Below are 12703 nucleotides of genomic sequence, written 5' to 3'. Positions count from 1 at the left end.
TCAGACTCTGAGAAATCATATTGACTTGCTGAGTCAATATTTTATTCTGAGCCAATATAGCATTCAGAGTATCAATTTCAATAACTCTTTTCTTCATAGGCGTCCCATTACTCACAGGATTCCTCTCAGAAGTGTACATGAACTGGTTATTAGCAACCATGTCAATGAGTTCTTGAGCTTCTGCAGGCGTTTTCTTTAGGTGAATGGATCCACCTGCAGAAGTATCCAATGACATCTTTGAGAGCTCAGATAAACCATCTTAGAATATATCCAGGATGGTCCATTCTGAAAGCATGTCAGAAGGACACTTTTTGATCAGCTGTTTGCATCTTTCCCAAGCTTCATAGAGGGATTCACCTTCTTTCTGTCTGAAGGTTTGAACATCCACTCTAAGCTTGCTCAGCTTTTGAGAAGGAAAGAACTTGGCTAAGAAAGCCGTGACCAGCTTAACCCAAGAGTTCAGGCTGTCTTTGGGTTGAGAGTCCAACCACACTCTAGCTCTGTCTCTTACAGCAAAAGGGAAAAGCATGAGCCTGTAGACTTCAGGATCTACTCCGTTAGTCTTAACAGTATCACAGATCTGCAAGAATTCAGTTAAGAACTGAAAGGGATCTTCAGATGGAAGTCCATGAAACTTGCAGTTCTGCTGCATCAGAGAAACTAGCTGAGGTTTCAGCTCAAAATTGTTTGCTCCAATGGTAGGGATGGAGATGCTTCTTCCATGTAAATTGGAATTAGGTGCAGTAAAGTCACCAAGCATTCTCCTTGCATTATTGTTGTTGGGTTCGGCTGCCATCTCCTTTACTTATTCGAAATTTTCAATAAGGTTATCTCTGGATTGTTGTAATTTAGCTTCTCTTAGTTTCCTCTTCAGAGTCCTTTCAGGTTCTGGATTATCTTCAACAAGAATGCCTTTTTCCTTGTTCCTGCTCATTAGAAAGAGAAGAGAACAAGAAAAGAAGAGGAATCCTCTATGTCACAGTAAAGAGGTTCCTTATTGTTAGTAGAAGAAGAAAAGGAATAGTGGTAAAGAAAAATAAAGAATCCAAACACAAGGGTAAGGATAGGAGCAGTGATATGAGATGAAGAGAAGTGTTAGTAGATGAATAAATAATTAGAAGGAGATGAGGGAGAAGGATTTTCGAAAATTATTTTTGAAAAAGGGTTAGTGATTTTCGAAAATAGTTTTTGAAAAAGGTTAGTAATTTTTCGAAAATTAAAATCAACAATTAAAATAATTAGTTAAAAAAAAAGAAATTTTGAAAAAGAGGGAAGATATTTTCGAAAATTAGAGAGAGAGAGAGTTAGTTAGGTAGTTTTGAAAAAGATAAGAAACAAACAAAAAGTTAGTTAGTTAGTTGAAACAAATTTTGAAAAGATAAGGAGTTACGAAGTTAGAAAAGATATTTTGAAATCAAGTTTTTGAAAAAGATATAATAAGAAGATATTTTTGAAAAGATATGATTGAAATTAGTTTTGAAAAAGGTTTGATTTTTAAAATCACAATTAATGACTTGATTCACAAGAAATCACGAGATATGATTCTAGAACTTAAAGTTTGAATCTTTCTTAACAAGTAAGTAACAAACTTGAAATTTTTGAATAAAAACATTAATTGATGATGTTATTTTCGAAAATTATGTGATAAAGATAAGAAAAACATTTTTGAAAAATATTTTTATAATTTTCGAAAATAACTAAGAAAGATGAAAAAGATTTGATTTTTGAAAAAGGTTTTGAAAAAGATAAGATTTTAAAATTGAAAATTTGATTTGACTCATAAAAACAACTAGATTTTAAAAATTTTTGAAAAAGTCAAATCTAATTTTCGAAATTTTAAGAGAGAAAAAGGGAAAGATATTTTTAAGGATGAGAGAGAAAAACACTAAAAATGCTCAATGCAAATTTTAGATCAAAACAATGAATGCATGCAAGAATGCTATGAATGTCAAGATGAACATCAAGAACTTATTTTTGAAAAATTTTTAATGCAAAGAAAACATGCAAGACACCAAACATAGAAATCTTTGATGCTTAGACTCTATGGATGCAAGAATGCATATGAAAAATACCATACAATACAAAACAAGAAAACATCAAGATCAAACAAGAAGACATACCAAGAAAACTTGAAGATCATGAAGAACACCATGAATGCATGAATTTTCGAAAAATGCAAAATGAATATGCAATTGACACCAAACTTATAACTTGACTCAAGACTCAAACAAGAAACATGAAATATTTTTGAATTTTATGATTTTATGATTTTTTTGTATTTTCTTTTAATTTTTTCGAAAATCATTTTGAAAAGAAAAATAAGGATTCCAAAATTTTTAATATGAATTCTAGGAATCTTATGCTCTTTAGTCTAAAGCTCCAATCAAAGAGTCAGGCATGGCTTAATAGCCAACCAAGCTTTAGTATGTAACTCAGACATGACACGCCTGACATTCCCTACAGCCAGCGAGGCTTCAACATGCTTCATAAAATACTAGAATTCATTCTTAAAAATTCTGAAGAAAAATATATTTTTGAAAACATTTTTATTTTAAATTTTTTTTCGAAAACAAAGGAGAAATTTTTTTTTTGAAAGATTTTTGAAAAATTTTTGAAAAGAAAACAAAAGGAAAATTACCCAATCTGAGAAACAAGATGAACCGTCAATTGTCCAAACACGAACAATCCCCGGCAACGGCGCCAAAAACTTGGTGCACGAAATTGTGATCTCTGGTAATGGCTCCAAAAACTTGGTGCTCTAATCTCAATTCATAATTTGTCACAACTTCGATACAACTAACCAGCAAGTGCACTGGGTCGTCCAAGTAATAAACCTTACGTGAGTAAGGGTCGATCCCACGGAGATTGTTGGTATGAAGCAAGCTATGGTCACCTTGTAAATCTCAGTCAGGCGGATATAAAAAAGTTATGGAGTTTTCGAAAATAAATAATAAACTAAGGATAGAAATACTTATGTAAATCATTGGTGAGAATTTCAGATAAGCGCATAGAGATGCTTTCGTTCCTCTGAACCTCTGCTTTCCTGCTGCCTTCATCCAATCAATCCTACTCCTTTCTATGGCTGGCTTTATGTAAGGGCATCACCGTTGTCAATGGCTACATCCCATCCACTTGTGAAAATGGTCTAAATGCTCTGTCACAGCACGGCTAATCATCTGAGGTTCTCGATCATGCTGGAATAGGATTCACCCTCCTTTTGCGTCTGTCACTACGCCCAGCAATCGCGAGTTTGAAGTTCGTCACAGTCATTCAATCCCAGAGTCCTACTCGGAATACCACAGACAAGGTTTACACTTTCCGGACTCTCATGAATTCCGCCATCAATCTAGCTTATACCACGAAGATTTTGATTAAGAGAACTAAAAGATACTCATTCAATCTAAGGTAGAACGGAAGTGGTTGTCAGGCACGCGTTCCTAGGGAATGATGATGATTGTCATGTTCATCACATTCAGGTTGAAGTGCGAATGAATATCTTAGAAGTGAAATAAGATGAACTGAATAGAGAAACAGTAGTACTTTGCATTAATCTTTGAGGAACAGCAGAGCTCCACACCTTAATCTATGGAGTGTAGAAACTATACCGTTGAAAATACATAAGTGAATATAGAGGGTAAGCATGGCCGAGTGGCCAGCCTCCCATGGAGGTCTAGAGATCTAAAAATGATCAAAAGATGTTCCAAAGATGTGTAATACAATAGTAAAAAGTCCTATTTATAATAAACTAGCTACTAGGGTTTACAGAAGTAAGTAATTGATGCATAAATCCACTTCCGGGGCCCACTTGGTGTGTGCTTGGGCTGAGCTTGAAGTCTACACGTGGAGAGGTCATTCTTGGAGTTGAACGCTAGCTTTTGTGCCATTTTGGGCGTTGAACTCCACTTCGCAACTTGTTTCTGGCGCTGGACGCCAGAATTGGGCAGAGATCTGGCGTTGAACGCCAGTTTGCGTCGTCTAAACTTGGGCAAAGTATGGACTATTATATATTTCTGGAAAGCCCTGGAGGTCTAATTTCCAATGCAATTGGAAGCACACCATTTTAAGTTCCGTAGCTCCAGAAAATTCATTTTGAGTGCAGGGAGGTCAGAATCCAACAGCATAAGCAGTCCTTTTTCAACCTCTGAATCTGATTTTTGCTCAAGTCCCTCAATTTCAGCCAGAAAAAACGTGAAATCATAGAAAAACACACAAACTCATAGTAAAGTCCAGAAATGTGAATTTAACATAAAAACTAATGAAAATATCCCTAAAAGTAACTAGATTCTACTAAAAACATACTAAAAACAATGCCAAAAAGCGTATAAATTATCCGCTCATCAGACATGCATCATTCAATTTTGTCATTTAATTCATGCATAATTCTCATGAAATCATGTAAAATTCACAATGTTTGCTTGAATCAAGATGTAAGTGATTATTTATCCAAAACTTGCTTCCACGTTAACTAACGTGGGAGTTAACGTTGCTCATGGTGGCTCTTGGTGGTTCACCCCAACATTAGTGACAAAGGTAAGTGTCACTAACGTTGGCGACCAATTGCTCTCTCCACGTTAGCTTCCACGTTAACTAACGTGGGAGTTAACGTGGCTTATAGAAGCTTGGCCAACATTAGTGACAAAGGTGAATGTCACTAACGTTGGCTTCCCTTTTGCTTCTTAACGTTAGAAGCCATGTTAACTAAGTTACACGTTAGTTAGACTAACGTGGCTGTTAACGTGGTTCTTCCTTGCTTCCTTTGTCCTGAAATAAAGCAGTATAGTGCATCAAAGTTCTAATCCAAGTCATGAGACATGCATCATCCAATTTGTCATTTAATTCATGCAAAATCCTCATGAAATCATGTAAAGTGTACAATGTATGCTTGAATCAAGATGTAAGTGAATATCTACCCAAAAAGAGCTTATTTTCTAAGAAAATTCATGAAACTACCCTAAAAACAGTAATTACTTCCTCAAGTCTCTCCCCCATACATACACACCACAGGCACATGGTTTGTTTATTTTCTTTCCTTGAGGTCTTGGTGTCCAGCACCTCTTTGGGCTACTAAATGTTCTGTAGCAAAGATTGCTCTTGATGGTGGACTTTCAGCTAATAATCCCGGGTTAGTTAACCCAAGTTACCAGGTGATAAAGCACCCCTAAGAGCTTAGTAATCCAAGAAGATCCTTGGTACAGGAACACCACAGACACATCCCTCAAGGCTCAAACCCTTGGTGCCTAGCCTCTTTTCTTGCTATTTTTTTTTTCTTTTATTCTTCAACTTTGATTGTTCTTTCCCTTTTTCTTATTAGGATCTTATTATTTAGCTAGTCTCATGGGTATGTTCAAAGCATAGTATTCATGACAGATAGTTGTCTTCCTACCTTTTGGTTGAACCAACTTAGCTAACTTATGACCACACCACAAACTCAGGAACTTACTCCATAGTATGAACTCCACTCTGGTCTTTTATTAAACACTCATTCTCTTTTCATTTCATTCAAAAGGACAAGCATACAAATAAGTAAGGAGATGATGCAGTCCTGACATTCAGACTAGCCAACACAATCCTAATCAACAAAAAGTTTAAAAGACAGAAAAAAGTTCCAACAAACGAGTAACTATCAATCAAAATTGCATTCGGGCTTCCAATTTTCAACATTCTAAGTACATGGAATTAAGTGACAATACAACCTTCGGGTGATGGTTCTAGTTGCCCTCTTTTAGTCATCATCCTGGTCTTTGCTACCTCACTTCCGTGGGTGAAGGTGCACCATTTCCTCTTAAGATTCTTGGAAAGTTATTGGAAGTTGCTTGTTCCCAAAGCACTTGAGAAACAGTTAGCTTGCATGTATGCTTGTGACTTATGAACTTAATTTGGTGTGCGAACACCAAACTTAGTTCCTTGCCTAGTACAAAACCTTGCATATATACAGAGAACCTCATATCTTGGTGTTTAACAAAACAATTATTAACTAAAATCTAACTAGATCTAAGTGGTTTCCCATGATTGGTTGGAGCTAGCAATGTGCTTTTGGAATGGAGTACGATTCTAACTAAATTCCTTTGGTGGAACACCAAACTTAGAATTACACTTTCACTCTTGGATTGTTTTGGTGTGGAACACTAAACTTAGCTCCTTGCAATACAGGGAAAACAACTTGTGATCTTTATTGAAATAAAGATGAAAAGGAAACTACCTGTGGTTGGGTTGCCTCCCAACAAAGCGCTCTTTTATCGTCGCTAGCTCGACGATTCCTCCTTTACTTGAGATGATACCTTACTCTGGGGTTTTCCCCCATGTTGCCCAGATAATGCTTGAGTCTTTGTCTGTTCACTGTAAAAGTCCTTTCTGAACCTTCATCCATGATTTCGATGTGTCCATATGGCGAGACTTTTGTGACAAGAAAAGGACTGGACCACCTTGATTTGAGTTTTCCTGGGAATAGTCTTAATTTGGAATTGTAGAGGAGTACTTGCTGCCCCTTTTCGGAACTCCTGGGTGCATGATGCAGGTCATGTCTTCTCTTTGCCTTCTCTTTATACATCCTGGTATTTTCATAGGCTTGTGACATGAATTCCTCCGTCTCTTGCAGCTGCAAGATCCTCTTTGCACCAGCAGCAATGCTGTCAAAATTTCGTATCTTGATAGCCCAGAGAGCTTTGTGTTCCAGCTCCAGTGGTAAATGACAAGCTTTCCTATACACCAGTTGATAGGGGGACATTCCAAGTGGAGTTTTGAATGCTGTTCTGTATGCCCAAAGAGCATCATCCAGCTTCTTTGACCAATCCTTTCTTGATCCACCCACAGTCTTTTCCAGAATTTTCTTTAGCTCTCTGTTGGATATCTCTGTTTGCCCGCTTGTTTGGGGATGGTAAGGCATGGCAACCTTGTGTTTTACCTCATATCGTAGGAGAAGAGCTTCTAGTGGTCTGTTACAAAAATGGCTCCCTCCATCACTGATGAGTGCTCGTGGGACTCCAAACCGGCTAAAGATATTCTTCCTAAGGAAGTTCATGACCACCTTGTTATCATTTGTTGGGGTTGCAATAGCCTCTACCCACTTGGAAACGTAATCCACTACTACCAAGATGTACTTGCTTGAATATGAAGTTGGGAATGGCCCCATGAAATCGATTCCCCACACATCAAACAGTTCCAATTCCAAGATCAAATTTTGTGGCATCTCATTTCTTTTGGGTAAGTTTCCAGATCTTTGGCATTCATTACAGCTCTTTACTAGTTCTTTGGCATCCTTGAAAAGGATGGGCTAAAAGAATCCACTTTGTAACACCTTTGCTGCAGTTCTGTCCCCTCCAAAGTGGCCTCCATAGCATGAGCCGTGGCAATTCCATAGGACCTCTCGTCCTTCTTCTTCTGAAACACATCTTCTAAGGATTCCATCTGAACACTTCTTACAGAGATATGGCTCATCCCAGACAAAGTATTTTGCATCATTCATGAGCTTCCTTTTTTGATGTTTATTGATCTCTGGAGGTAAGGCCCCAGTGGCCTTGAAATTGGCAATGTCTGTGAACCATGGTGCTTTGTAAACTGTCATCAGCTGCTCATCAAGGAAGAGCTCGTTCACACTTGTATCATGTGTTCCACTTTCTTCATGTGGGATTCTGGATAGGTGATCTGCTACCTTGTTCTCCACTCCTTTCTTGTCTCTGATTTCAATGTTGAATTCCTACAACAATAAGATCCATCTTATTAGTCTTGGTTTTGATTCTTTCTTGGCAAACAAGTATTTAAGTGCTGTATGATCTGTGAAAACAATCACTTTAGCACCGATGAGGTATGATCTAAACTTGTCAAATGTAAAAACTATTGCTAGCAACTCCTTTTCAGTAGTGGTATAATTTCTTTGAGTGTCATTGAGGACCTTGCTAGCATAGTATATCACATGGACTAAGTTATTTTTCCTCTGTCCTAATACTGCCCCAACTGCAAAATCAGATGCATCACACATCAATTCAAATGGTAAGTTCCAATCAGGTGGGGAAATGATAGGAGCAGAGGACAACCTTATTTTCAAATTTTCAAATGCTAGCATGCATGATTCATCGAAGATAAATGGTGTATCATATACAAGGAGATTGCTTAAGGGCTTGGCTATCTTTGAAAAATCTTTAATAAATCTTCTGTAAAAGCCAGCATGCCCTAAAAAGCTCCTAATTGCCTTGATATCACTGGGTGGAGGCAGTTTTTCAATAAGTTCCACTTTAGCCCTGTCCACTTCAATGCCTTGGTTAGAAACCTTATGGCCAAGGACTATTCCTCCTGTCACCATAAAGTGACATTTCTCCCAGTTAAAGACCAGATTGGTCTCCTGGCACCTTTTCAATACTAAGGCAAGGTGACTCAGGCAGCTAGTAAAGGAATCTCCGAATACCGAAAAATTATCCATAAAAACTTTGATGAATTTCTCTATCATATCCGAGAAGATAGAAAGCATGCAGCGTTGGAAAGTCGCAGGTGCATTACATAGCCCAAATGGCATGCGCCTGTAGGCAAACACTCCATATGGACAAGTAAATGAAGTTTTCTCTTGGTCTCTGGGATCAACCACTATTTGGCTATATCCTGAATAACCATCAGGAAAACAGTAATATGCGTGTCCTGCGAGTCTTTCCAACATCTGATCCATAAATGGGAGGGGGAAATGGTCCTTTCGTGTAGCCTCATTGAGTTTCCGATACTCTATGCACATCTGCCATCCTGTGACGGTCCTTGTAGGAATCAGTTCATTCTTCTCATTGGGAACTATAGTGATTCCTCCCTTTTTGGGCACGACCTGCACTGGGCTGACCCAGGGGCTGTCTGAGATCGGGTAGATTACCCCTCCCTGCCATAATTTTATAACTTCTTTCTGTACCACTTCCTTCATGATTTGGTTCAGCCTTCTTTGGGATTGAATGGATGGTTTGGCATCATCTTCCAGTAGTATCTTATGCATGCATATGGCTGAACTTATTCCTTTCAGGTCAGCAAGAGTCCATCCAATAGCATCCTTGTGCTTTCGCAATACTTTGAGTAGTTCATCCTCTTGATCTTGGTTGAGGCACGAGCTTATGATCACTGGGTAACTTTCATTTTCTCCTAAGTATGCATATTTGAGAGTGGGTGGCAGTGCTTTGAGTTCAAGTTTGGGTGCTTCTGAATTTTCGTTTTCTTCCTTTGGTGCACCTTGTATATGAATCTCTGCTATTGCAACCTCTTCACTAAACGTTGACTCCTCCTCTATTAAACCTTCAGGTGCTTCTTCTTCAAAACTTTTCTGCACTGCATCTTCAAGTGAGTCCAACCTCATACATTCTTTCAATTGTTCTGGTGGGTAACTCATGGCCTTGAACACATTGAACGTCATTTTTTCATTGTGTAATCTCAGGGTGAGATCTCCTTTTTGTACATCAATGACAGCTCCAGTAGTGGCCAAGAACGGCCTTCCCAGGATGATGGAAGCCTTGGCTTCCTCCTGCATGTCCAGCACTACAAAGTTTGCTGGAAAGATAAAATCTCCCACTTTCACCAGCAAATCTTCTATGACGCCATGAGGGAACTTGAACGATCGGTCTGCCAGTTGTAATGCCATTTTTGTTGGTTTAGCCTCCTCGATTTTCATCTTCCTCATCATAGCTACTGACATCAAATTGATGTTGGCTCCTAAGTCACAAAGAGCCTTCTCTACTGTGATTTCCCCTATAATACATGGGATCTGAAAACTCCCGGGATCCTTCAATTTCTGGGGCAGTTTGTGCTGAATGATAGCACTACATTCTTTGGTTAATATCATAGTCTCGTTGTTCTTCCAGCTTCTCTTCTTAGTCATTAGCTCCTTTAAAAACTTGGCGTAGAGTGGCATTTGTTCTATTGCTTCAGCAAAGGGTATGTTGATTTGTAGTTTCTTGAAGATTTCTAAAAATCTCGAAAATTGGTTGTCATCCCCTTTCTTCTTTAATTGTTGAGGGTATGGGACCCTTGGGACGTCTGACTTCAGCACTCCTTCCCCTTTTTGTGAACTCAAAGTAGGAACTCAAGCTCCATCCTGCTCGTCTTCCTCTTTAATTGACCTTTTCTTGTGGTTTCTGGGGGGTTTCCTTCAGTTCCTTCCTACACCGAAGGGTGATAGCCTGACACTCCTCCCTTTGGGTTGAGTTAGTATTGCTGCAAAAGTTGTGGCTGGGAATTTGCATGAATAAGTAGCCAATATGTGTCTCAAGTTTCTTGATGGCAGCATCCTGATTCTGCATATTGGACATCACTTCTTCTCGGAACGCTTTATTGTCATGAATCTCTTTGCATATGCCTTCAAGTAGATTCTCAGTCCTTGAGAATCTGTCATCAAATGATGGTGGATTAGGATTAGAGGTGGAAGGATGAGGGGTGTTATTTTGGTTTTGATATGGATGTGGAGAGGTGTTGTTATGGTGGTGTTGATATGTTCTCTGTGTGAATTGTTGGTGAGCTGGATTGTTGTTGGGGTTGTGATGTCTCTGATCTTGGCCTTGATCTTGTTGATTCCCCCACCCAAAATTTGGGTGATTCCTCCATCCAGGGTTGTAGGTCTTGGAGTATGGATCATGGTTTTGCCTAGATGAATTCCCAATGTAGCTGGCTTGCTCCTGACTACCCTCTGCTTCTTCATTCAATCCTTCTTGGGTTGCTGATGAAGTGGTGATTGCTGCTACTTGGTTCCTCTCCATCTTCTTGGTGAGGTCAGTCAGCTGCTTGGTAATGAGCTTATTTTGGGCCAGCAGAGCATCTACATTGTTTAGCTCCATCACTCCTCTAGTGTTCCCTCTTTCAGAAGCATAGAAATATTCATTTTCTGCTACAGTTTCAATGACATCTATGGCCTCCTCGATGGTTTTCTTCTTGTTCAGAGATCCCCCGGATGAGTGGTCTACTGCTTTCTTTGATTCATAAGAAAGGCCTTCATAGAAAATGTGTAGCTGCACCCATTCATTGAACATATCTGGTGGACACCTCCTTGTCAGGTCCTTAAACCTCTCCAATGCTTCATATAGGGTCTCACCATCTTGTTGCCTGAAAGTTTGGACCTCAGCTCTCAGCCTGTTGATTCTTTGGGGAGGATAGAATCTGGCTAAAAATTTGTTCACTACATCTTCCCAAGTTGTCAAACTCTCCTTCGGAAAGGACTCCAGCCACTTGGCTGCCTTATCCTTGAGTGAGAATGGAAATAAGAGCAGTCTATAGGCGTCAGGATGAACACCATTAGACTTCATTGTGTCACATATCCTCAGGAAGGTGGTTAGATGTTGATTGGGGTCTTCTTGGACGCCTCCTCCAAATGAACAGTTGTTCTGAACAAGGGCGATGAGCTGTGGTTTTAGTTCAAAATTGTTGGCATGGATGGTTGGCTTTTGAATGCTACTTCCACAGTTTCCTGGGTTTGGATTGATGTAAGAGCCTAAAACTCTTCTATCCTCCCTATGGTTGTGAGCCTCTTCTTCATGATGGTTTTCCATGTTTTCTTCCATGTTTGGTTAAAAGTATTCCTCCTCTTCCTCAGCACCAACTACTCTTTCTCTTATTGCTTCCCTCCTTAATCTAAGGAAGGTCCTCTCTGGTTCATAATCAAAGGAAGTTGAAGCCCCGCTTCTTCTCCCTGTCATACAACCATAAAAGCACAAGCAAGGAAAATAGATGCAGAACGTATTTCTGTTAGAATTACTGTTAGTGTGAGTGATGCAATATATCGAACAATTAGTGGGTTAGTGAACTGAATTATAAATAACTAAAAAAAAACGAAAAAGTAGGGGGAAGGGAAGAAATCAACTAAAACTGAAAGTAAATTACACAAACAAAAAATTAAATCAAACAAACTAAAAATGCTCAATCTAGTTATCCTCCAATTTAATCATTGTTGATTCAAAATCAATCCCCGGCAACGGCGCCATAAACTTGATACGCGGAAAACTTGTCTCGCAACAAATTTCCTTCGGCAAGTGTACCGAATTCGTCGTCAAGTAAAAACTCACAATAGAGTGAGGTCGAATCCCACAGAGATTGATTGATCAAGCAACTTTAATTAAAGGAATGTTCTAGTTGAGCAAACCAGAATTTGAGTTGGGAATTGCAGAAAATTAAATGGCGGGAAAGTAAATAGTGGAAACAGTAAATGTTGGAAATAAAGAGCTGAATGTAAATGGCAGAAAGTAAATTGCAGAATCTTAAATGGGGATGGGGCAATTGCTCATAAAAGTAAATGGCAGAAATTAAAGAGAATGGGTAAGATCAGAAATGGGGAGTTCATTGGGCTCAGGAGATGTTGCATTCTCCGGATCAAGTTCATTTTCATCTCTTCTTCAATCAATAAATTCATTGATCTCCTTGGCAATCTTAAGTGATCGAATTACAATTCCTTGTAATTCAATCTCTCAAATCTTGATCAATAGCCAATTCCTTGGTCAATTGCTCATGAGAAGAGATGAAGTATGGTTACTGATTATACCACATGCATTTCCCAAATCAAGTGTTGGAAGGATTATAGTCACATATCCATCCACACCCAATTTGGTCCAGCATGAGAAAGCATTTCTAGCATGATCCCTTCATTCCTCTTTCAAGGTTCAGAAGAGATCCAAGTATGAAGAGCTTCTTTTCCAAGATAACTACCCAATTGGATGAAGATCGAAAGCTTTCTAGTAAAATCAAGAGAAAAGATAGAAGAAGG

Source organism: Arachis ipaensis, chromosome B10 (assembly GCF_000816755.2).
Source record: "Arachis ipaensis cultivar K30076 chromosome B10, Araip1.1, whole genome shotgun sequence".
NCBI lineage: Eukaryota > Viridiplantae > Streptophyta > Magnoliopsida > Fabales > Fabaceae > Arachis > Arachis ipaensis.
This window is presented reverse-complemented; position numbering follows the sequence as displayed.